This window comes from Miscanthus floridulus, chromosome 5 (genome assembly GCF_019320115.1).
Source record: "Miscanthus floridulus cultivar M001 chromosome 5, ASM1932011v1, whole genome shotgun sequence".
Lineage (NCBI taxonomy): Eukaryota > Viridiplantae > Streptophyta > Magnoliopsida > Poales > Poaceae > Miscanthus > Miscanthus floridulus.
The window spans coordinates 767,893-790,476 of record NC_089584.1 but is presented as its reverse complement, the minus strand read 5'-3'; positions in this window follow the sequence as shown (position 1 = coordinate 790,476).

Sequence of the window (22,584 nt, the reverse complement as noted above, 5' to 3'; positions counted from 1 at the left end):
CTCATTTATATTCTTGCAAACTAGTTGTGGCAAGCTCTTTAGTGTAATTAGAATTGAGAGCTTGCTTTGTTATTTTAAGTTCATCTAGTGGAGCTCTTTAGAGTAGCAAGATTGAGAGCTCTTAGTGAGTAGTAACATTGCAAGTTGTGTGCCTAGTAATCATTGCAACTAGAATTGTTGGATAGGTGGCTTGCAACCCTTATAGAGCTAGAGCAAGTTTGCATTTCGCTATTTGTCATACTAATCAAATTGCTCTAGTTGATTTGTAGATTTTTAAATAGGTTATTCACCCCCCTCTAGCCATATTAGGACCTTTCACCGTCCATACCAGACACATCTAGTATGACCACCATAGTGAACTCTCGAAGTCAGTTAAAGCGCGAGACGTCAAAACTCCCGACCGTCAGAACTCCCGACGAACCAACCCGAGAACAACAATTTTACCATTGCTGAGCAAATACCGGACACGTTCGGTATCAATATTAGACACGTCCGGTATTGCCAGACCAGCAAGAAATCAGTTAGCTCTTTTATCTCTCAAACACTCAAAACTCACATGGGTTGGCTTAAGCACTTATGAAACATTATCTATCAATATGATGCATCCCTCTTAATAGTACGACATTACTATTAACTCAATTTTAAAAGTATAATGAAATTAAACCTTTTGAGTTGATTTCTTTCAACCAAAGCTGTGTATTCCAATCTTCATCAAGTGAGGGTACTAGCATGTTGATATTGATCTTTTCACTTGAGCATAGCCATCTTGAGCACATGACTTGATTCCATTCATCAAATATGAATAACTCCAAATGCATCAAGTCACTTCAAACACTTTGTCCAATATAGATTTGATCCTCCACATCAATATGACCATCGTAGCTTGATTAGTACCTCAACTAAATGTAAGTACTTCCTTCTTCACCCTAGCTAGGTTCTTCGGCCACCAAGTCATCGCTTGCCCTTCACCCTTGCTTAGTACCTCGAAGCCTTTCCTTGCTATCTTCACCATCTCAAGCCATCAAGTCACATCTTGTGTTGAATCAACCATTCATTTGTATTGTTATCTTTTTTATTTCAATTTAGAAAGCTTCAAATATGTGACCATTCCATATGCAATCCCTCATGTCTCATTAATTAATTCTTATGAGCTTGCTTTCACATAGTACATGGAAATCCCACAATAAATAAGCCTTTGCATGAATTCCATTTGCATTGTTGTCTTGTGCTTGAACTAGATTATTTATACAACAACACATCATTTTGGCTTTCATTAAGTATCTATGAGATAACCTATTACCTGTCCACACTTAGCAAATAGGTTAGATCTTTAATCACAATGTCATTCAATCATCCAAACCCCACTAAAGGGCTAGATGCACTTTCAGTGGCTGAGGAAGGCAAAGGAGGACAAGATGAGGAAGAAGCAGCAGAAGCTGTAGGCGTAGGAACAAGGGGAGGACACCAACAATGATGATGACGATGATGATGGTTACGACAATGAGGTGATGTAGGAAGAAAAATTAGTAGCCGATGATATCAAGTGGGACAACCTGGAGAATGAGGATGTGTTGACAGGCGTCAGTTCATCCTTGTAGGCATTGGGACCCTTCCCATTCCATGGAGGGGAGGGCACATTAGGGGAGCCGATGGGGGTGGAACATACCGTTGGCCTATCCTAGGAGCCAATAGAGGTGGGCGGCTACGCCGTTGTGCTCGAAGAGCCAAGGGGAGTGGGGGCGTTCCGCCAGTGTGTCCTAGGAGCTACTAGGGGTGAGCCTTTCTACCCAGGAGTAGGGTGCGGGCTCGAAATGGCCTTGTTCTACTGTGGTAGAGAAAAGGTCAGGGGGTCACCCCCTAAACGCATCTATCGCCCGACGACGTGAAGGTGAGTTATCAATTCCTCTATTTTTTCCTATTTTAGTCGGATTTCATCGTGGCTTATGTTTTTTGTCCCTTGCAGCGTCGGCAGGTAGCGGAATCCTTTGGCACTGGTGCCGTGGAAGAGCATCGCCCTCCAATCTAGGCAACAGCCATCGGCTAGAGTCACACCCATTTAGAGCAGGAGCGGTGCTAGTGTGACCGTGTCACTGGCCGGTCAGGCGCTGCCCACAGTGGTGCCTGTGCCCTTGGTGGGATGGGCAGACATGGGCATTCAAGGGGCACCTCTATAGGTCGCGTAGCAGCTGGTGACTACCGCCATATCACTACCGACGGTGGGACAGATGGGGCTGCCAACCGCGCTTGTGGCGCTGACCGTGGTGGGCGCGGTGCAACCGATCGAGACTCCGCCAATGCTGGTGGAGGTGGTAGCAGCTGTGACAGATGGGTCATAGTCAGGCACAACCACAACGGTGCCTGAGGCACCAACATGACCCATGCCATGGGCGTCCAAAGCGACGGCGCCTTGCATGAGCCGGATGGAGGGGGACGTGGCCGAGGGGTCCCCAAGAGTCATGGTGCTAGGAGAGAGGTTGGTGTCTGCACCACTGACCACTTCCGTCACCGAAGGGGGCATCCTAGTAGGAATGTCATGACGATAGGGGTTGGCAGTGCTTGGAGCTAGTGGAGAGTTGTCCCTAGCCCTGACATCGATGGACAGTGGCTCGCCCACGCAGGGTGATTCCCTGCTCTAGTGGGCGGATCCACAGGATCCGGCGTCAGTGCTTTTTACCCTAGATGACGCCGCAGAGAGCATAGAGTGGGAGAGCCTCGATGTATAGATCACATTCATGCTCGGGGCCCTAGACCACACCACAGGCGTATTGCATGATTTTGTTGTTCCCTCTGGCTGGGTATTGCTTGGTCCTGCTTCTTGCCCTTATCTTCCTTTATATACTTTTTGTATCCTGGCCATCGTCTTTCTGTAGTCCCATATAGCTCATAGCCAGGGGGAATCTTGGTTCCTTCATCAACAGAAGGAAGCCTAGGACTGCATTGTCGAGGAGGTGCAGCTACGTGGGGAGGTGACAACTCAACTTGTTGCCGCCCAGTAGAGGGTGGCCGAGCTAACCCCCTTTGCCAAGGAGGTGGCCAATCTTTAGTCACAGGTGGCCGACGCCCATCGTAATGCTGATGAGGCCGAGAAGGCATTTGAGGCCCTATCGGTGAGGTCATGGAAGGATGATGAAGAAGCCGCTAGGGTCAGGAAGGAGCAGGATGAGTTACTCCAGAAGGACGTCGAGACCCGCCAGCGGATCCTTGACCTTTTGGGTGAGGTTGAGAAGGAAAGGGATCTGAAGCTGGGGGCCGAGGAGAAGCTTGTGGCCTTGGAGAAGAGGGTGAGCCTGGATGCCATGGTGGTTGCTCGGCTGCGTAAGGAGCAGGATGAACTAATCCAAACTATGAAGAGGCTCCACTTAGAATGCGGTGCGGCTCACAAGGAGTGCGACTAGGCTTTTCAAGAGTGTGACTAGGCCTATCAAGAGCGCAATGACATGCAGCAGAGGGTTGGCTCCCTCTAGGCCGAGCTCAAAAGTGTGACAACCCAAAGACTAGAGGCTGAGAGCATTTCTGATAGGCTAGCTGTGGATCTTGCCGAGGTGAGGAGGAATCTTAAGGTGGAGAGTGACGAGCTCGCTATCCTAAGCACCACCCTCGGAGTGGTCTGCGATGACCTTGAGGTGGTGCGGTCGGAGGGGACCAGCTTGCTCATGGCCTGTGCCATCGAGATCATGGCTCAGTTGCACCAGCTCGAGAGGAATGCCCTTCACGTTGGGGTCAACCAGTCCTTCATGATTGTTAGTTCTCATTATGGGGACAACATCGATCTGGAGGCGATGAGCCATGGCTACACGCCCGGTTATGAAGTCTACGAGCTAGAGGAGATGGAAATGGCGGTGGCTCCCCTTTTGCAAGACCTAGCGGATAGGATAGAAGGCATAGTTCTCCCCTAAAGGGGCTAGTTAGTTAAATAGGTTGGGTGATCATTTTTGTAATAATCGGATAAGTTTCGACCCTTGTGTTTTGTTCGAACAAGTCTATTCTTTTATTTCGGTGTGAACAAATTTGTTTTTCTTCCTTTTATGTGTGAAAAGGGGTTAATGCGTTCTGACCCTTCTGTTTGTTAAGATGATAGAGTTCGAGGTGTAGGCGGGAAACTTTGATCATGCTGGTAAGCAAGAACGCCGTAGCCGCTAGGGCGTAGGTTTCTTATAGTCCAACCAGCCTCACTCAGTCGTTCGTTTCCACAAACCTTGCCTCTAGGTTTTTTAACATGAGGGGTCAGGCATGATGATTGTTTCAGAAAGGGTATATATATACCCTTATCAACCCCCAAGTGAGGCCTGACCCCTTGCCGTTGTTAGGGTCGGGTGTCACTAAAGATCGAGAAGAGGATAGCGAAACTAGTAGGAGAAAGCTTCTCTTATTTTAGAAACATTATTCTTAGTTTTCGCACGTACCCCCACCCTAGGATCTTGATGAGGACATCAGTTCTTCAAAGGTACCCGCTGATCCTCCAACCGTCATGCAAGGTCCAATGACCCGGGCTCAAAAGCGACAATTCAATTTAGAGGTGAGCTCGTTCTTAAGCGATACTTTTCATACTTTTGAGAATAGACTACTACCTAATGATATTATCTTGCTTAGGAACATTGGAGAGGGTCATGAAGGACTTAGAGGAAGTGGTGGAGGTGATGATGACCAGCAAGGACGTCCAACACAAGCCAGAGGCCCAGTCCAACAAGAATTCGAGTCTGCCTCGGCCTCTAGGACCAGTCTACCTTAAACTGGTCACCCAAGACGCATCTAGACTCCATTTTCGATGATCCACATATGGATCGAAAGCTAATTTGATAAGGAAGCCAATCCAAGTGGTTTCACATCAAAAGGTGTTCAGAATCAATAGGAATCGTTGAAACAAGTCAGCGTCTAGAATCTGCCAGGGTGCTGCGACACCGTCTTTTGGTCCGTTGGACCATGTATCGAGTTTGGGCCCATTAGGGGCGCGTCCAGGGGTCTTGCATGACCCTAGAGTCTTCATAAATAGCCGCCGCCCCTCCATTAGGGTTTGGGTTTTACTTAGATTAATCTGTCAAGAATAGTTTTGCCGTTCATCGGTTTGTGAGACCCCAACTTCATGAGTTTAATCATTCATCTGCAATTTGGTTGCGTTCTTTCTTGTTCTTGTTTGTGTTCTTCATTGCACAGGCAGGGATTACCTTTCTTGGCGAGGTCAACCTAGTCTGTGACTCAGTTGATAACCAGAGGAGCTATGGTGCTAAGATTGCAGGGTTCGATCTTTCGATCTGAAGCCGGATCGGTGTGTCATTCTCTACCACAACGATAGTTACCATCACCTGACGGAAGATCGGGATCCCCGTCTACATTAAGCGGTAATTAGAGCTAAGGTATATCATCAGGTTCACATTTATTCCCTAGTTTGAGTGTTTCGCATTTGTCCCATAGTCCAGTGCCATACTCGTTTTTCCTGTCCTAAAACCTTCCGCGCCATAGCCTTTGCATATTTTAGTTTCAGAGTCCATCGTATTGAGTTTGTGTCCTGGTCAAGGTCTTGTTGCGGGTTAGGTCATGTTAGAGTCTAGTTCGTGTGTTTTTCCCCATCGTTTCCATTAAATCTTGGCTGTTGTAACCAAATTTGCACACATTGTTCCCGTTTTGTCCTCTAATTCGGAGCCAATTCTTAAAACTGGTCTAGTTTTCGCATACGAACTCCGTTTTTGACATTCCATATATGCAAATCGATCAGAATTTTTTTTGGATCCGTCCATCCCCGCGTTGTCGAGGTTTGAAATTTTTAGATTGGTCAAAAAGTGGTCACAAGATCCTCATTTCGTGGTCACAAGGTTTTTATCGATTTTGATCCAGTTTTCTGAAAATTCCACAGGCCACGTCTTTCACTTGTTTGAGCTCATTTTTTCTGTGGTTACTTCTTTTGTGCTCCTAAGTAAATAAAAAATATCAAAAAAATAAAATAAAAAAGTCAAAATTTCCCAAAAAAACAACGACAGCCCAAAAAATAGAAAAAAAAGAGAGGGGCAAAAGAGGAACAATATCTAGAGGAGCACATAGAGAAGACCAAAGTGAGCTGTGTTTACGTGTGCTGTCTGTTTCCTTGTTTGTGTTGCTGTCTCCATCCACCATACTTGTTTTTCTCACACCTATCACCTTGCTATCCACTATACTTTTGTCACACACCTGGTACTTGCAACACTTTAGACCAGCAACGAGAACAAGTACTTTGGACTATAATTCAACATTACTTTCTGTTACTAACTTGTGTACCAGATATACATATTACTCTTTGTTTGCCTTCCAAGCTCCACAAATTCTTTAGATCAGTACAGACAAAGGGCTTTGCAATCTCGGTACCACTGCCTCACAGGTATCATGAACCAGCCGTCGGTTGTACCGCCCACTACTTGCGTTGGTAAGAACTTTGTAAGAGCTTGGTAAGGTGCCTCCACTTGCTGTGAAAAGTGACACCACTGCAACCACATAGTCATTTGGTAGGGATAACTTTCACCGTTTGTTCCTGTTTTTGTGTTTACAATGGTAGGAGGTGAACAGACTAGAGATAACAACCCTAAGGGTTTCAATGAGTGTGTTAGTCAAGAGCAACTACAAGCTGTTGTAGAGGATGCCCAAAAAAGGATGAATGAGACCGTTAGGAATGCCGTCACTGATGCACTCATTGAACTCAACATTGACAACAACATGGAGAGGTTGGACAAACGAATTTCCACACTAATCGACAAGGTTACTGAGTTGGAAATATTGGTGGCGGTCAACAACAATGACATCTCTGGTAGCAACACCGATGGTCTCTTGCCAGAAGACACAGTGCATGATGTCGCTAGAAACATGGATCGAGCAGCCTTCCGACAAGAGAGATTACGACAACATCTTCGCCGCAACACGACAGGTATGGGTGGTGTCCACCACTATCACCGTCAAGGTAATAATCACCATGTGCCCAATGATCCTTATGCTAAAATTAAGTTCACAATACCATCTTTTTCGGGTCATTATGATGCTGAGGGATATCTTGATTGGGAGATGATGGTAGAATAAAAGTTTAGTGCCCACCTTGTACTTGAGCAGCATAGAGTTAGACAAGCTACTAGTGAATTTAAGGATTTTGCCATTATTTGGTGGAATGGGCTAGCTGCACAGGATGCTTTACCTGGTACGTGGGAAGAACTTAAGGTAGCTATGCGTGATCGTTTTATTCCTCCTTCTTATCATAGAGACTTGCGTAAGAAATTGATGCGTTTAGAACAAGGAGATAAATCTGTACAGGATTACTATGGTGAGCTCCAAAAGGGATTGATGCGCTGTAGTGTTGTGGAGGGAAACGAAGATGTCATTTGTTGTTTTTATTTGGGTTTGAGGCATGAGATTCAGGACATTGTTGATTATAAAGAATTTAACACTATCAACCAGTTGTTTCAGTTTGCTATGCTTGCAGAAAAAGAATTGCAGGGACGTGAACAGTAGGGCAAGAGCAAGGTCAGCACCAGCACATACACACCACGCTCGGCACCATCTTTGGGGCTGACCAAGCCAACCACTTTTTGGACGCCTCCACCAGCGAGCAAGCGACCAACAGCCTTTGGAGTTTCCGCTACACCTAAGGCACCTCCCACACGACCTTTAGATTTAGGTAAAATTTTTTTGTAGGTGCCTACCAAGAGTTCCTCATCCGTTGCATTGACAGGACGCACTTTAGGTATTCAGTGCCACCGCTGCCATGGCATTGGCCATGTGCAGAAGGACTACCCAAGTCAGCGGGCATATATTGCTACAGAAGATGGTTACATCAGCACCTCTGACATTAAGGATGAGAAGACCAAGATGCAGATGAGGAGGACGGTGAAGTCATTGGTGACGAGGCCACGGTGTCCTATAGGAGCATTATTGTACAGCGGGTGTTCAGCTCACAAGTCTAGCAACCTGAGAAGCTACAACGCCATAACTTGTTCTAGATTTTCTTCGTCATCAGCGACTGTCGAGCACGTGTCATTATTGATGGAGGTAGCTGCAACAATTTGGTGAGTTCTAATTTGATCAAGAAGCTTAGCTTGACCACACGCCCACACCCACGTCCATACCATATTCAGTGGCTAAATGATTCTGGTAAAGCAAAGGTAACACAAACTTACAGAGTTTCATTTTTTATTGGTTCTTATGTTGATTCTGTTGATTGTGATGTGGTACCTATGCAAGCTTGTTCACTCTTATTGGGTCGTCCTTAGGAACATGATAATGATGCTACACACCATGGTAGAAGTAATAAATACACTTTTGTGCATAAAGGAAAGAAAATTACTTTGGTACCTTTGACCCTTACTCAAATTGTACAAGCTGATAGAGAATGCACCGCTAGTTTCAATGATGTTCAATCTAAAAATCAGCAAGTTGCTAATTCTATTTTCCCACCTAAAAATGATAAGTCTATATCTATTTCTAAGGCTGAGGGGATTAAATTGAAGGGTGGTGTTATGCTTGCAACAAAATGTGACTTTGCTGAAATTTCTGATGATGATATTTGCTATGCTTTGGTATGCAAACGAGCTATGTTTTCGCTTGATGATATTGTTAGGTCGGTACCTCCTGCTATCACTAACCTTTTGCAGGAGTATGAGTAGGGATGAAAACGGTCGAAAACGGTCGGAAAACCTCTTAACTGTTTTCTACTTCTACATTTGAATATGGAAACGAAAACGAAAGCGGTAAAGCCGGACACGAAAACGAACACGAACTTACGGAATATCAAAAATTTCGAAAACGAACTAATTCGGGCGAAATTATATCGAACACGGTTGGTATACGAAAAATCAATACGGAATATTGACCAGTAGGACCAAGTGCATAACAATTAACAAGTACATAATAATTTACAAGTCCTACAACTTTCTTAAAAAGTATCTCCATTCGACATGATGTAAGGAAGATATGATTTTTTTAAGGCAACAAGCGCTTGTACGTGATTAATATATCGCTGACTTTGTTTAATTTTTTTGAACATCTTCAAGACATCAAATGAAAAAACTAAGAACTAAAAAGTTGTAGATCTTGTCGAGAACTACAATTTTCATATAAAAATCATCTTCATCCGAGATTGTATGAAAAAGATATGATTTTTCTAAGGTTGGACTTGTCGTGGGCTAAATTTGGTTCAAACCGAATTTCGAAACCGAATTTCGAATTCGGGATATTCCGAATTAAAAGTAGAAAAGTAGAAAACGGTCGAAAAAATGTCTAAACCGTTTTCATTCCAATTTCGAATTTGATGTTCCGAATTTCGAACCGAATTCGAATTTGTCCGAAAATACGAATTCGATCGGATTAAATGTAGAAAACGATACGGTTTGGTACGGGGTATTTCCGTACCGTTTTCATCCTTAAGTATGAGGACATTTTTCTAGCTGACATACCCTCAGGACTGCCACCTATGAGAGGGATAGAGCATCAAATCGATTTGATTCCAGGAGCAACCTTGCCCAACCGAGCTGCCTATCGAACCAATTCTGAGGAGACTAAGGAAATTCAGTGACAAGTCCAAGATCTTTTGGACCGCGGGGATGTACATGAAACCCTTAGTCCTTGTGCCGTTCCTGTACTTTTGGTTTCTAAGAAAGATGGAACTTGGCGTATGTGTGTTGATTGTAGAGCCATCAATAATATTACCATTCAGTATCGTCATCCTATTCCTAGGCTAGACGACATGTTAGATGAGTTGTGTGGTTCTATAATTTTCACTAAGATTGACTTGCGAAGTGGCTACCATCAAATTAGAATGAAACTTGGAGATGAATGGAAAACTGCATTTAAAACCAAATTCGGGTTGTATGAGTGGTTAGTAATGCCTTTTGTTTTGACAAATGCACCTAGCACTTTCATGCGCTTAATGAATGAGGTTTTAAGAGCTTTTATTTGATATTTTATGGTAGTTTACTTTGATGATATATTGATTTACAGCAAGTCTTTTGATGAACATATGGATCACGTACGTGCTATTTTTAATGCTTTACGTGATGCACGTTTATTTGGTAACCTTGAGAAGTGATATTTTGCACGGATCGAGTTTCTTTTCTTAGCTATGTTGTAACTCCATAGGGAATTGAGGTGGACGAGATCAAAATTGAAGCCATAAAGAGCTGGCCAGTTCCCCAAACCGTCACACAGGTGAGGAGTTTTCTTGGTCTTGTAGGATTCTACTGCCGCTTCATCAAAGATTTCAGCACCATTGCTGCCCCATTGCATGAGTTGACGAAGAAAGGAGTGGTGTTTCATTGGAGAGAGGCACAAGAGGAGTCCTTTGACACTTTGAAGGACAAGCTTACACATGTACTATTGCTGCAACTTCCAAATTTTGGTAAGACTTTTGAGCTAGAATGTGATGCTAGTGGAGTTGGCATTGGTGGTATTTTGATGCAAGATAGTAAACCAGTTGCTTACTTTAGCAAAAAATTGCATGGTCCTATTCTTAATTATTCCACATATGATAAAGAATTATATGCACTTGTTCGTTCTTTGGAGACATGGCGTCATTATTTGTGGCCTAAAGAATTTGTTATTTATTCTGATCATGAATCGCTTAAGTATCTTCGCTCTCAAAATAATCTGAATCGTAGGCATGCCAAATGGGTTGAATTTATTGAATCTTTTCCTTATATTATCAAACACAAGAAAGGGAAGGATAATGTGATTGCTGATGCTTTGTCTAGAAGATATACATTGCTGTCCCAACTTGATTGCTGGATTTTTGGTCTTCAATCCATTAAAGAACAATATGCGCTTGATCCTGATTTTAAGGATGTGTTACTTAATTGTAGAGAGGGATGCACATAGAATAAGTTTATGATCAGCGATGGGTTTTTGTTTATAGCTAACCGCCTATGCATTCCAGTTGGTTCCATTCGTCTTTTATTATTGCAGGAGGCATATGGAGGCGGATTGATGGGACATTTTAGTGCTAAGAAGACGGAGGAGGTGCTGTCCACACACTTCTTTTGGCTAAGGATGAGGCGAGATATAGAGTGGTATGTGGCTCGGTGTGCCACATGTCAAAAAGCTAAGTCACGGTTGCACCCACATGGTTTGTATATGCCTCTTCCTGTTCCTTCTACTCCTTGGGCAGATATATCTATGAATTTTGTGTTGGGATTGCCAAGGACTAAGAGGGGAAGGGATAGTATTTTTGTGGTGGTTGATCATTTTTTCTAAGATGGCACATTTTATTCCTTGTCATAAGAGCGACGATGCTGTTCATATTGCTAACCTTTTCTTTCAAGAAATCGTTAACTTGCATGGTATGCCTTCTACTATTGTTTCAGATCGCGATGTAAAATTCTTGAGTCATTTTTAGCGCACGTTGTGGAATAAATTAGGGACCAAGCTGCTATTTTCTACAACATATCATCCCCAAACTGATGGACAAACTGAGGTTGTGAATCGACCATTGTCCACCATGTTGAGAGCCATTTTGAAGCGCAATTTGAAGATGTGGGAAGAGTGTTTGCCGCATGTGGAGTTTGCATATAACAGGGCGAAACATTCCACCACCAAGGTAAGTCCTTTTCAGGTAGTGTATGGTTTTAACCCACGTGATCCTATTGATCTTTTGCCTTTACCTACCACTGTGAGAATATATAGTGATGCTAGAGAGCGTGCTGATTTTATTCGTAAGTTGCATGAAACAACTAAAGCAAATATTGAAAGCATGAATGAAAAGTATAGAATTGCTGATAGTAAAGGTAGAAAAGAGATTAAACTTGAACCGAGTGATTTAGTTTGGTTACATTTAAGAAAAGATAGATTTCCTAAGCTACATAAGTCTAAATTAATGCCAAGAGCAGCTGGTCCTTATAAGATCATTGAGAAAATAAATGATAATGCCTACAAACTTGAATTACCACCTGAGTTCGGGGTTGGTCCCACTTTTAACATTGCAGATTTGAAACCTTATTTGGGAGAAGAAGATGAGCTTGAGTCAAGGACAACTCCAATTCAAGAGGGGGAGGATGATGAGGACATCACTTCTTCAGAGGTACCCACTGATACTCCAACCGTCATGCAAGGTCCAATGACCCAGGCTCGAAAGCAACAACTCAATTTAGAGGTGAGCTCGTTCTTAAGCAATACTTTTCATACTTTTGAGAATAGACTACTACCTAATGATGTTATATTGCTTAGGAACATTGGAGAGGGTCATGAAGGACTTAGAGGAAGTGGTGGAGGTGATGATGACTAGCAAGGACGTCCAACACAAGCCGGAGGCCCAGTCCAACAAGAATTCGAGTCTGCCTCGGCCTTCAGGACCAGTCTGCCTTAAATTGGTCACCCAGGACGCATCTGGACTCCGTTTTTGATGATCCACATATGGATCGAAAGCTAATTTGATAAGGAAGCCAATCCAAGTGGTTTCATATCAAAAGCTATTCAGAATCAATAGGAATTATTGAAAACAAGTTAGCATCCAGAATCTGCCAGGGTGCTGTGACACTGTCTTTTGGTCCGTTGGACCATGTATCGAGTTTGGGCCCATTAGGGGCATATCTAGGGGTCTTGCATGACCCTAGAGTCTTCATAAACAGCCACCGCCCCTCCATTAGGGTTCGGGTTTTGCATATATTAATCTGTCAAGAATAGTTTCACCGTTCATCGGTTTGTGAGACCCTAACTTCGTGAGTTTAATCATTCATCTGCAATTGGTTGCGTTCTTTCTTGTTCTTGCTTGTGTTCTTCGTTGCATAGGCAGGGATTAGCCTTCTTGGTGAGGTCAACCTAGTCCATGACTTGGTTGATAACCAGAGAAGCTGTGGTGCTAAGATTGCAGGGTTCGATCTTCCGATCTGAAGCCGGATCGGTGTGTCATTCTCTGCCACAACGATAGTTACCATCACCTGACGGAAGATCGGGATCCCCATCTACATTAGATCTGAGCCATTGTTCTATGACCATGCATTTGGTCTCCTTGTGAGTCCAACTTTCCTCGAGCCCCCGCGCGCAGCGGGGGTCCGATCGAGGGCCGGCTCGTCTTTGTGATCGTCACCCTGTCCGTGATTTCCACAACTAGAGGGGTTGAGCTAACGTCACTTGCCTCGATGGCTCAAGTAACGCGCTCAGTGAGCTCACTAACAGGCATGTTCGAGTGGAATTCGGGCCCATCGTTCATGATGGGGTTGAGATAGCCCTCATGTGGCATTTCACTGCTCCTTAACCCGCCTCTCGGTAGATGTTCGAGTCATTCCGAGGACCGACTCAGGTGGCCTGCTAGCCTCCCCTCGATGGAGATTCTGTGGGCTTAGCTCGAGGTTAGGATTGAATGAGAAGGTCGAGATGACCCTATCAGCTTCTAAATGGGTCAGGCAAAGGTCGCTGGGGCTCATCTTTGTTTTCTCCCCTGGCTCTGTTTGATGTGAGGCGGTCTCAAGCTCTTCACGAGCCGGCCTTCAAACCTCGGCCGATCGAATTCTTGAGTTGGGGTTGAGTGGCTCGAGCCCCCAAGTCCCATTGGGCTTGGTAGGGGTTGGCCGAGTATTATGCGTCGCCCCATCCACGGTTTCCACAACTAGAGGGATTGAGCTAACGACACTTGCCTCGATGGCTCGAGTGTCGCACTTGGCGAGCTCGCTAATGGGTATGTCCAAGTGGAATCTAGGTCCATCATTCATGATGGGGTTAGCATAGCCCTCATGTGGCATTTGACTGCTCCTTAACTAGCCTCCCGGCAAATGCCCAAATCATTTCAGAGACCGACTCAGGTGGCCCGTTGGCCTCCCCTTGATAGAGATTCGGTGGGCTTGGCTCGAGGTTAGGATTGAACGAGAAGGTCGAGATAACCCTGTTCGCTTCTGAGCAAGTTAGGTAAAGGCCACTAGGGCTCTTCTTCATTTTCTCCCCTAGCTCTGTTTGACGTGAGGCGGCCTCGAGCCCTTCATGGGCCAGCCTTTGAACCTCGGTCGGTCACCGCTCATATCGAATGAGACGACTACCGCTTTGTGACATGACGTGAAGCGTTGTGACGCAATAATTGCATATGCGATGCTTGGATGTATGAGATGAATGTATGGATGAATGTATGAATGCATGCACGAGATTGGATGAATGAATGCTCATGCACTGGAGAAGTAAAGTGGGGGTTGGTAAAGTTATCTCGATGGCTCGAGTGATGGGTTCGAGGAGCTCTTACCGGATATGTTCATGTGAAATCTAGGTCCATCGTTCATGATAGAGTCAGCATAACCCACATAGGGCATCCTACTGCTCCCTACCCATCTCTTGGTAGTGTCCTAAGCCATCCGATCGACTTGGGGGAGATTCTGTAGGTAGGCCCCTCCAAACCCTTCCTAGGAAGGCGGAGGCTAAAACTCAGGGTGTGGGGACAAAAACTCTGATCACGCTTGTGAGCAAAAACACCATAGCCGTTGGGGTGTAGGTTTCTTGCAGTCCGACTAGTTTACTCAACGTTTGTTTCCGCACACCTTGCCTTTAGGTTCTAGCGTAAGAAAGGGGTCGGGCATAGAGAATGTCTACCGAATAGACACTCTTGCTAGGGCCCGAGTGAGGCCCAACCTCTTGCCATTGCTAGGGTCAGGTGTCACTTAGAGATGACCCATCTCTCAACAGCAGCTCGAGCCATCCGATCAACTTAGGTGACTTGCTGGCCTCTCCTCGATGGAGATTCCACCGGTGGGCCCCTCCAAACCCTTCCTAGGAAGGAGGATGCTAAAACTTGGGATGCGGGGACAAAAACTCTAATCATGCTGGTGAGCAAAAATGCCATAGCTGCTGGGGCGTAGGTTTCTTACAGTCCGACTAGTTTTACTCAGTGTTTGTTTCTGCACACCTTGCCTTTAGGTTTTAGCATGAGAAAGGGGTCGGTCATAGAGAATGTCTGCTGAATAGACACTCTTGCCAGCCCTCGAGTGAGGCCCGACCTCTTGCTATTGCTAGGGTCAGGTGTCACTTAGAGATGACCCATCTCTCGGTAGCAGCCCGAGCCATCCGATCACTTGGGTGACCTACTGGCATAGGACTTACCTTGATGGCTTGAGTGATGAGTTTAGAGAGCTCTTACCAAACATGTCCAAGTAGAATCCGAGTCTGTCATTCATGATAGAGTTAGCATAACCTACATGGGGCATCCTACTGCTCCTTACCTATCTCTCAACAGCGGCCAAGCTATCCAATCGACTTGTGTGACCCACTGGCACAAGACTTACCTACGGAGATAGAGGATGAGATCATCTCACCCAAGAAATTAGTTAGGCAGATAAGCTAGATGACAAACTTGTAATAAATGGACAAGCTCTTAAATTTTGTTATGGCCAAATAGCTTTTTAGCCCTTCTCCCCTTTTTGTATAAAAAGGTTAGTGCATTCTGACCCATTCCGTTGTTGAGGCCATAAAGCTCGGGGTGCGGGTGAACAAACTCTGATCATGCTGGTGAGCAAAAACATTATAGCCACTGGGGCATAGGTTTCTTGCAGTCCGACTAGTTTTACTCAGCGTTCGTTTCCACAACCCTAGCTTCTAGGTCTCAATGTGAGAGAGGGATGGGCATAGAGAATGTTTGCCAGGTGAATATACTCTTAGATGCGTACCAACTCTTTTCATAGTTAAGGCTAAAAAGCTTGGGGTGTGGAGAACACTCTGATCATGCTGATGAGCAAAAATGTCGTAGCCGCTGTGTAACACCCTGGTGTTACATTGTAACATTTTGCTAAAATAATTCGTAAGCATCTGATTTATGTGCATTGGTGTATGATAGGCTTTATAATCCATGTTGGGCTTGGAAACATTTTTACGAAACGTACAGAACAAGGTTATGTTTCGTGTCACATAACGCGGTTATTAACTGAATCAAAATTTTGTTAACACAAAATGTTATAAACGTTTTGGGAATGATGATAAAAAGTTATGGTTGATGACATGGATGGCTAGCGCGTACGTCTCGGGGGTCGGGTTTGGGGTTTCGACGCGAAACCTTTCTAAACGACGCCCTCCGCGGTGGTTTTTGAAGTGGTCGACGAAGCCACCTTTGGCATTAGTTGTGGAACAATTGTCTTAAGGAGTAGCGAAATGTCGCAACTATGGGTGATGGCTCGGTGTACCCCTTGTCGCATCGAGCAATTGGCTTAGCGTTTGGGACATGACGTACGCAATTTCTAGCTGCTTTAAAAATCATGCACACCACCTGGCTGGGCGCTGGGCGTGGTCACCACCATGGTCGGTTTGCCAACGCCGTTCACTCGCACGCCCCGCGCGTCTCGACCCTCTGCCTTGCTACTGCCCGCCTGCGCGCTCTACCTCGCTGCTGCTCGCCTCGCCAACCAACGCATGGCGCCCAAACCACGGCCGTGCTCTGCCCGCGCCTTGCTCTGCTCCACCGTGGCCGTGTCGCCACTGGGTCCCGCGTTTGCGTCGCCAGCGGCTATGTGGTACCATGCCTGGACTCCCTTGGCTACTTGCGTGCTGGTCTATGGCCTGCTTCGCCATCTCCTCGACGTCGCGTTGCGGTGTCTGTGGGCGGGTACTACCCGTAGACGAGCCATGCCGCGTTTCGTCGGTTGCTGCTGTGGCTGTGCGAGCGGCTGTCGAGAGCACGCCCTAAGGTTCCCCATGGCCAGGCAGGTCAGTACCGAGCGTTGACGTTGCTGGTGAGCCATACCACGACGGGACCTCCTCTGTATACGTTGTCTCCTTGCCATCGTGACCTTTTCTTCTAATTCGCCGTAGTGGGTGCACCGCTTTCCTATTGGCTTTGCTTGTAGCTCCGTTAGACAGCCGGTCGTCTAGCCTACCCCACCGCGCTGCCATTCTCGACTCACTGTGCTTCAATTTTGGACTACCGCGCCACCGGGTCCATAAGGCCGTGTCGACGCCCTCCAGCGGCGAGCCAGTCCCGCAGTGCACCTCGTGGCGATTCAGTGCACCCACAGACTCGGCATGTCCTCCTGAGCACCCCATGCACCTCAGTCCTAGCATCGCAGCAGGCCAGCCCCACCGCCACGGTAGTGCCCCCGTCGGTCATCACCGCACCGCCGCGAGCTCACGTGGCCAGCTTTGCTCAGACCGCCTCCAACCTAACCATCAACGCAGGGGTGTCGGTGAGTGCTCCCTGGTGCTCGCTAGCTCGTGCGCTGGTCTCGCCTTCGATGTTGCTCACGGGAACGTGCTCGCTCTTGCAGGTCAGGAGCCACCACCGGGGAGGGAGGTTGTGCCTACATCTCTACTCGTCGTGTCGCCTCCAGTAGCTTCTACGTGCTATCCAGGTACCCATCGACCCCTTAGGTAGGCTGTAGGGGTTCAGGTGAGGCCGACACGGTCGCCCGGTGCCGTGCCGTCATGTCAGTGCGCGCCCTGGGGGGGCCAGGGACCTCCTCGCGGTGAAGAAGAGGAAGTGGGTGTAACACCCCTGGTGTTTGCCTTACATTGGTGCATCTACATTGCATCACATAAGCACATTCATATCATTACCACATGTGCATCATTCTATGTTTCCATGTTGCAACACGGTGTTCTTTACTGCTCATGTATGTTTGTACCTTCTGTGGTGTCTATGTGTTATGCCTAGTACCCTAGAGGGGTTGTACATGTCCCATGTACTAGGGTCCAGTGTTTCAACGGATTGTTTCGCTTGTTTCGAGTTAACATTCCATGTGTTGCAAATGCATGTTTAAATTGATTTGAGAAGCTAGAGCAATTGCATCACATGCAAATGAATGTGGTGACCCACCAAAACACCCTAGCTACATTTATAATGTCATTAGGAACAATGTTCATAAAGGTCATTAGTCCAAATTAGGTTTCTAAGCCCTAGTTGACTCATGTTGACCCTAGAACTAGTTTTGTTTGACTATTTAAAAAGTGCAGCTTGGAGTGTTTGCATGGAGGAGCACCCTTAAGAAAAGTTGTAGTAAACTTGCTAAGGAACAAAAGTTGTTTTATGGTCATCTCATGAAAATGATCAGAACACCCTCAAAAGTGGCCCACATGGCAGAATTGGGGCTGTTTTAGACTTAGCAAATTTTGCTAAGTGTTAAGCTGTTTTACAGTTTCGGGGTTCATACTTTGGAACAATGTAACTCTCAATCTAGGTCGATCCAGCTCTAACTCATGTTGACAAAGTTGTAGTTCCCATGTAGCTCTACATCTTGTATTACTGAAATTGTGGCAAAGGACGAACATATTTGGAGTTATGGATCGTTGAAAATGGAGTTTCAGTCGGAGAAACGTGGACGTTGATTCAGACGCAAGCCAGCTCGGTGGCCGACCGGCCACAGACCGGCGACGCCGCGTGGATGCGCCGTGGCGCCCGTACGTCGTCGCTGGCCCCTCCGATCAGGGCTCGACATCCATAAAGACCGCCCCGACGCCCTCAGTTCGCTGCCCTCTCCAATCTCTCCCTCTCCCTTTCCCTTCCCTCTCCTGCTTCCAGGAGACGGCACCATGCCGCCGCCATGAACGCCGTGTTGCCAGACTCCCTCCTCTATGCCGCCAAGCGAAGCTCTGCCGCCAGCGCTGCTGCCCCTCGGCCTCCCCATGCCCAGCTCCGCGCTCATGCCGTACAACGCCACTACCGCGTCGCCTCGCCGCTGCCATAGCCGGCCACCGCCGAGGCATGTCGCCCATGCACGTGGCTGGACCTTCCTAGGACAATGCCGGCCAAGCCAAGGCCACCGGCGAGTGCGCGCGGGCCTCCCGGTGCTCCCCGCCTCTCCACCATCGCCGACGAGCCCCCTACGACCGTCACCGACGAGCCACAGTGCCTCCTCTGCTTCCTAATCCCGTCAGGGACTGTTTACTAGAATTCGACGAAAGTCAGGGGCCTAACTGCAATGTCATTGACTCAAGTGAATAGTGCTTCCGAGGACCTATTTGTTGTAAATCGGGTAGAACTTTAAAACTTCATAGTAAATCATAGGAAATTCGTAAAATAGCAAATGAGGACTTTTTGGAATCCTTGTGAAGTTTTCTATGCAGTAGATCTATAATCTTTCATGTTTTAGTTTAAAATTTTAGCTGTGAAAATGGATTTATGCATCTAGGTTTTCAATTCTAGTTGTATTTGTCTTTTTCATAACTGCAGTTGTACGGCTCCAAATGAAGTGAAATTTTTGTGGCATGCTACTCATGTGATGTTTGATGTGTGGTAAAAATTTCAGGATTTTAGGCTTGATCAATTTAGAGATATGAAAAATAACAAATGACATATGCTGCTTTGCTTCTATTCTGGACAGTTCTGCATGTATGCATTGTTTGGCTCAGTTAAGTTATGAATCATGCCTTGTTGATAATAAATGAGTTGTAGTAATTTTCATAAGCTTTTCAAAAAGCTAAAGAGCACAATTTTTGGTTAAGTATGTGTTTAGCTATAGTTGTTTAAAGTACTGTGGCAGTTTCTGCCCAAACCCAGACAGGGTTGCTTTGTGTGCCATGTGTGACCTTGTTAGTAGCAGAATTAGTTCTAGATGTTTATAGCAAAGTTGTTCAAAATTTGTTAAGCTTTCCAAAAATTCCAGAACCATATTTATTGGACATGTGGAACTCAACTTATAGCTGTTTAAAGTAGCATATCAGTTTCTGTTCATGTTTTGGATATAGATGTCTTCCTTGGTTTAATTGACCTTGTTAACTATGAAATCATCTTAAGATGATAATAAGAAAGTTGTAGGTAACTTTATAAGCTTTCCATAAAGTTAAGAATCATGTTTGTCGGAGGTCTAGAACTCCATTTATGCTTCTCTAAAGTTCCTATAAGTTTTCTGTCCATAGCTGTGCCTCTGCTGTTTAGGCTGCTGGTGCAAGTGTTACATGTGCAACTAGTTTCATGGTGTAAATGATGTTTACTGTAGTTTTGGTAAATACAAAAGTCGTAGATGATTATCTTATCTTGCTTGTGTTAAATTTTCATGATCCTAGGTCTGATAGTTTAGGAGTTGCATGCTTAATAAGTCTACTGTCAGATTTTGATTACATTCTACGCAGACTTAAAATATTAGCATGTTTGGTCATGATAACTTGGGAATCATGCTGAGATGATTAAAGATGAAATGTGGATAATTTCCTAAGCTTTCCAGAATGTCTTGTTTTATATCATTTGGATTTATAAAACTCCAGATATGATTGATTTATGAAGCTGTTGTTTGCAAGTCCAGAAATTGGCATATTCCGGTTATAGTTGTTGCTTCACCTTGACTTGCTTTGCATGTTGCTAGGTGTGGTTCACGTCCTTGGTAATTAAGTTAAATACACCTGAGATCTTGTGAGACTTATGTGCCATGTATAATATTCTTTGTTATCTTAGCATGATAGATTGTGTGATGTTAAGTTAAGCATCGCAAAGTACTTAAGTGTGTTTAGTGTAAACGATGCTTGTCTTGCTTGCTATTTGTGATGCGTCTCATGGTACTATTCTTCATATTCATGCACTTGCATCTTGCATCTCATCTAGGTACGCTAGATGCACCACGTGAAGGACGAGATGTTGGAGCCAAACCCGAAGATGGTGTTGGTGGATCCCTCCCGAGGATGGAAGGACCCTGGAGTGCATGCCTAGAGTGGAGACGTCGTCAAGACGGAGCAAGCTAACTTGACTGATTCGTGTCGGATCCCAGGCAAGCCCCAGGAGCATATTAAGCCTCCTAATTTCTGAAATGCAGTTACAGTATTATTGTTACATATATATATTGTTGCATTAAGTTTAGGTGTTGAATGCAAACAATTGCTGCATTGGTTACCCAATCCTTGTCCAGATATTGTTACCCTGAATCCTATGTAGCTCAGGCTCGAGTAGTGCTTAGCCCTGCTTAAACGCGGTAGAAGTCGGGTGATTTCCTGTCACCTGCGAGATATAGGAATATACATGTGGCACGGTTGGCTATATTTGCTATCGTGGAAAAGAACCAGTCTTAATTTGAAATGAAGACCGGACGGAGGCTTGCCGGTTTGCAGTGACTCTGTCCGTGTCGCTTAAGGACTGATTCTTGGAGCCTTTCCTGTTCATGTTGAACGCATGCCTCTCTCTTAGTTGGCCGGGTCTGGAGACCGACCGCGAAGCCGAGTAGCTCAACTCAGGCCGGGAGTCGATAAGTATAAAGTACGCCTCGGAAGGGAGCCGTAGGCGTGAGTCCAAGGGCAGGTGATTTAAAAGTCCTGATCGTCCTGGCAGAAGGGTAATCCCTGAGAGCGCTGGCGCTGATCGAACCCGCGAATTTGGTTCCTGAGTTGTACCAAAGGTAACCCACGGCTACCCTTGCTAAGTATGCCAGGGTGAGAGTTAGGAATACCCCCTCAGCTGAGTTGTAATTCGATTCGAATCGCCGTCTCTCCCGGTTAGTGAGAACTTGACGGGCTTATCTCCAATGTAGATACACTAAATAACATAATGGTTCGGAAATGATGATATGATGATGACAGCCTTATTATACCTGCTATGGTTAATATTGTTTGCTCCTAATAAGTGAGTGCTCTAGTACAGGTGCTAATCTAGTGGACAGGTAAATGATGATAAGCTTGATGCTAAGTTTAAATTGGTTACTATAATCATAAGCTCTTTTATGCAACTGTGTCAAGCTAGCCCACCTAAAAGGCCTTGCATGATCCTTGGTGTCTTTTATTCTGGTTTCGACGGGTAAGTCTGGCTGAGTACCTTCTCGTACTCAGGGTTTATCCCACCATGTTGCAGGTGAAGTTCTCGGCCTGTTGAAGATGGTGGCTAACCGCCGATGGGCTCGGTGATTCTATAGTTACTTCTCATCTATATGCTTTTGTCGGATGATGTCACTTATGCTAGCAAGGTATTTGGAACATATATTAATGTAATCTTTTGAAAGCTATGTTGTTTTCACTAATCGGTTTTGAAACCCAAACTTGTACTATTATTTGTGAAACCATGTGTAATATTATTTTTCTGCTGCAACCCTGCGTATGTGATGTGTATTTGCTTAATCACGCGATCTTGGTTGTGATGTTGATTTACCGAGGTCTTTAGGGACACTCGGCGGACTACCGGGTTTATATGAGTGAAAGTATGTGTGTGTCAACGTGTTAGCGGGGACAACCGTACTTGATCTTGTATAAATTGGGCGGTTCTGTTACAGCTGGCATCAGAGCAAGATTAAGCATAATACTGTCATGTATATTGTTTTAAAAACAAAGTTTTGGTTTTCAAAAGGTCTATTTTAACTAAAACTTTAGCTACAGTCAAATTTGTCAAAACTAATTTGCAAAACTATGCTAGCGACATCATCCTTTATGCCCAGTTAAGGACTATTAGGTGGCTATCTAAGTACTAACATGGGGGTTTTTACTTTCGTCGTCCATACGGCGTGCTATTGTATGGATGCCATTCACTTGAATGGTAATGTATGGATCAATTGCCTCTACGCCCAGGTAAGTGTGAGTTGTGAGAGCATGACCGTCCAACTGTCGGTCTAGGGGAAAGTTAGCTGTGGTTACTGGAATATTTACATGTCACACACATGTATATATGAAGGTACTTAATTGCGGGTATATTTATCGGGTAGCTATGGATATCAAAGTATATACATTTGGGGATGTATATATGCAGGGTATCTTAGTTTACTGCTTTCATTGTGTGCTTATTTA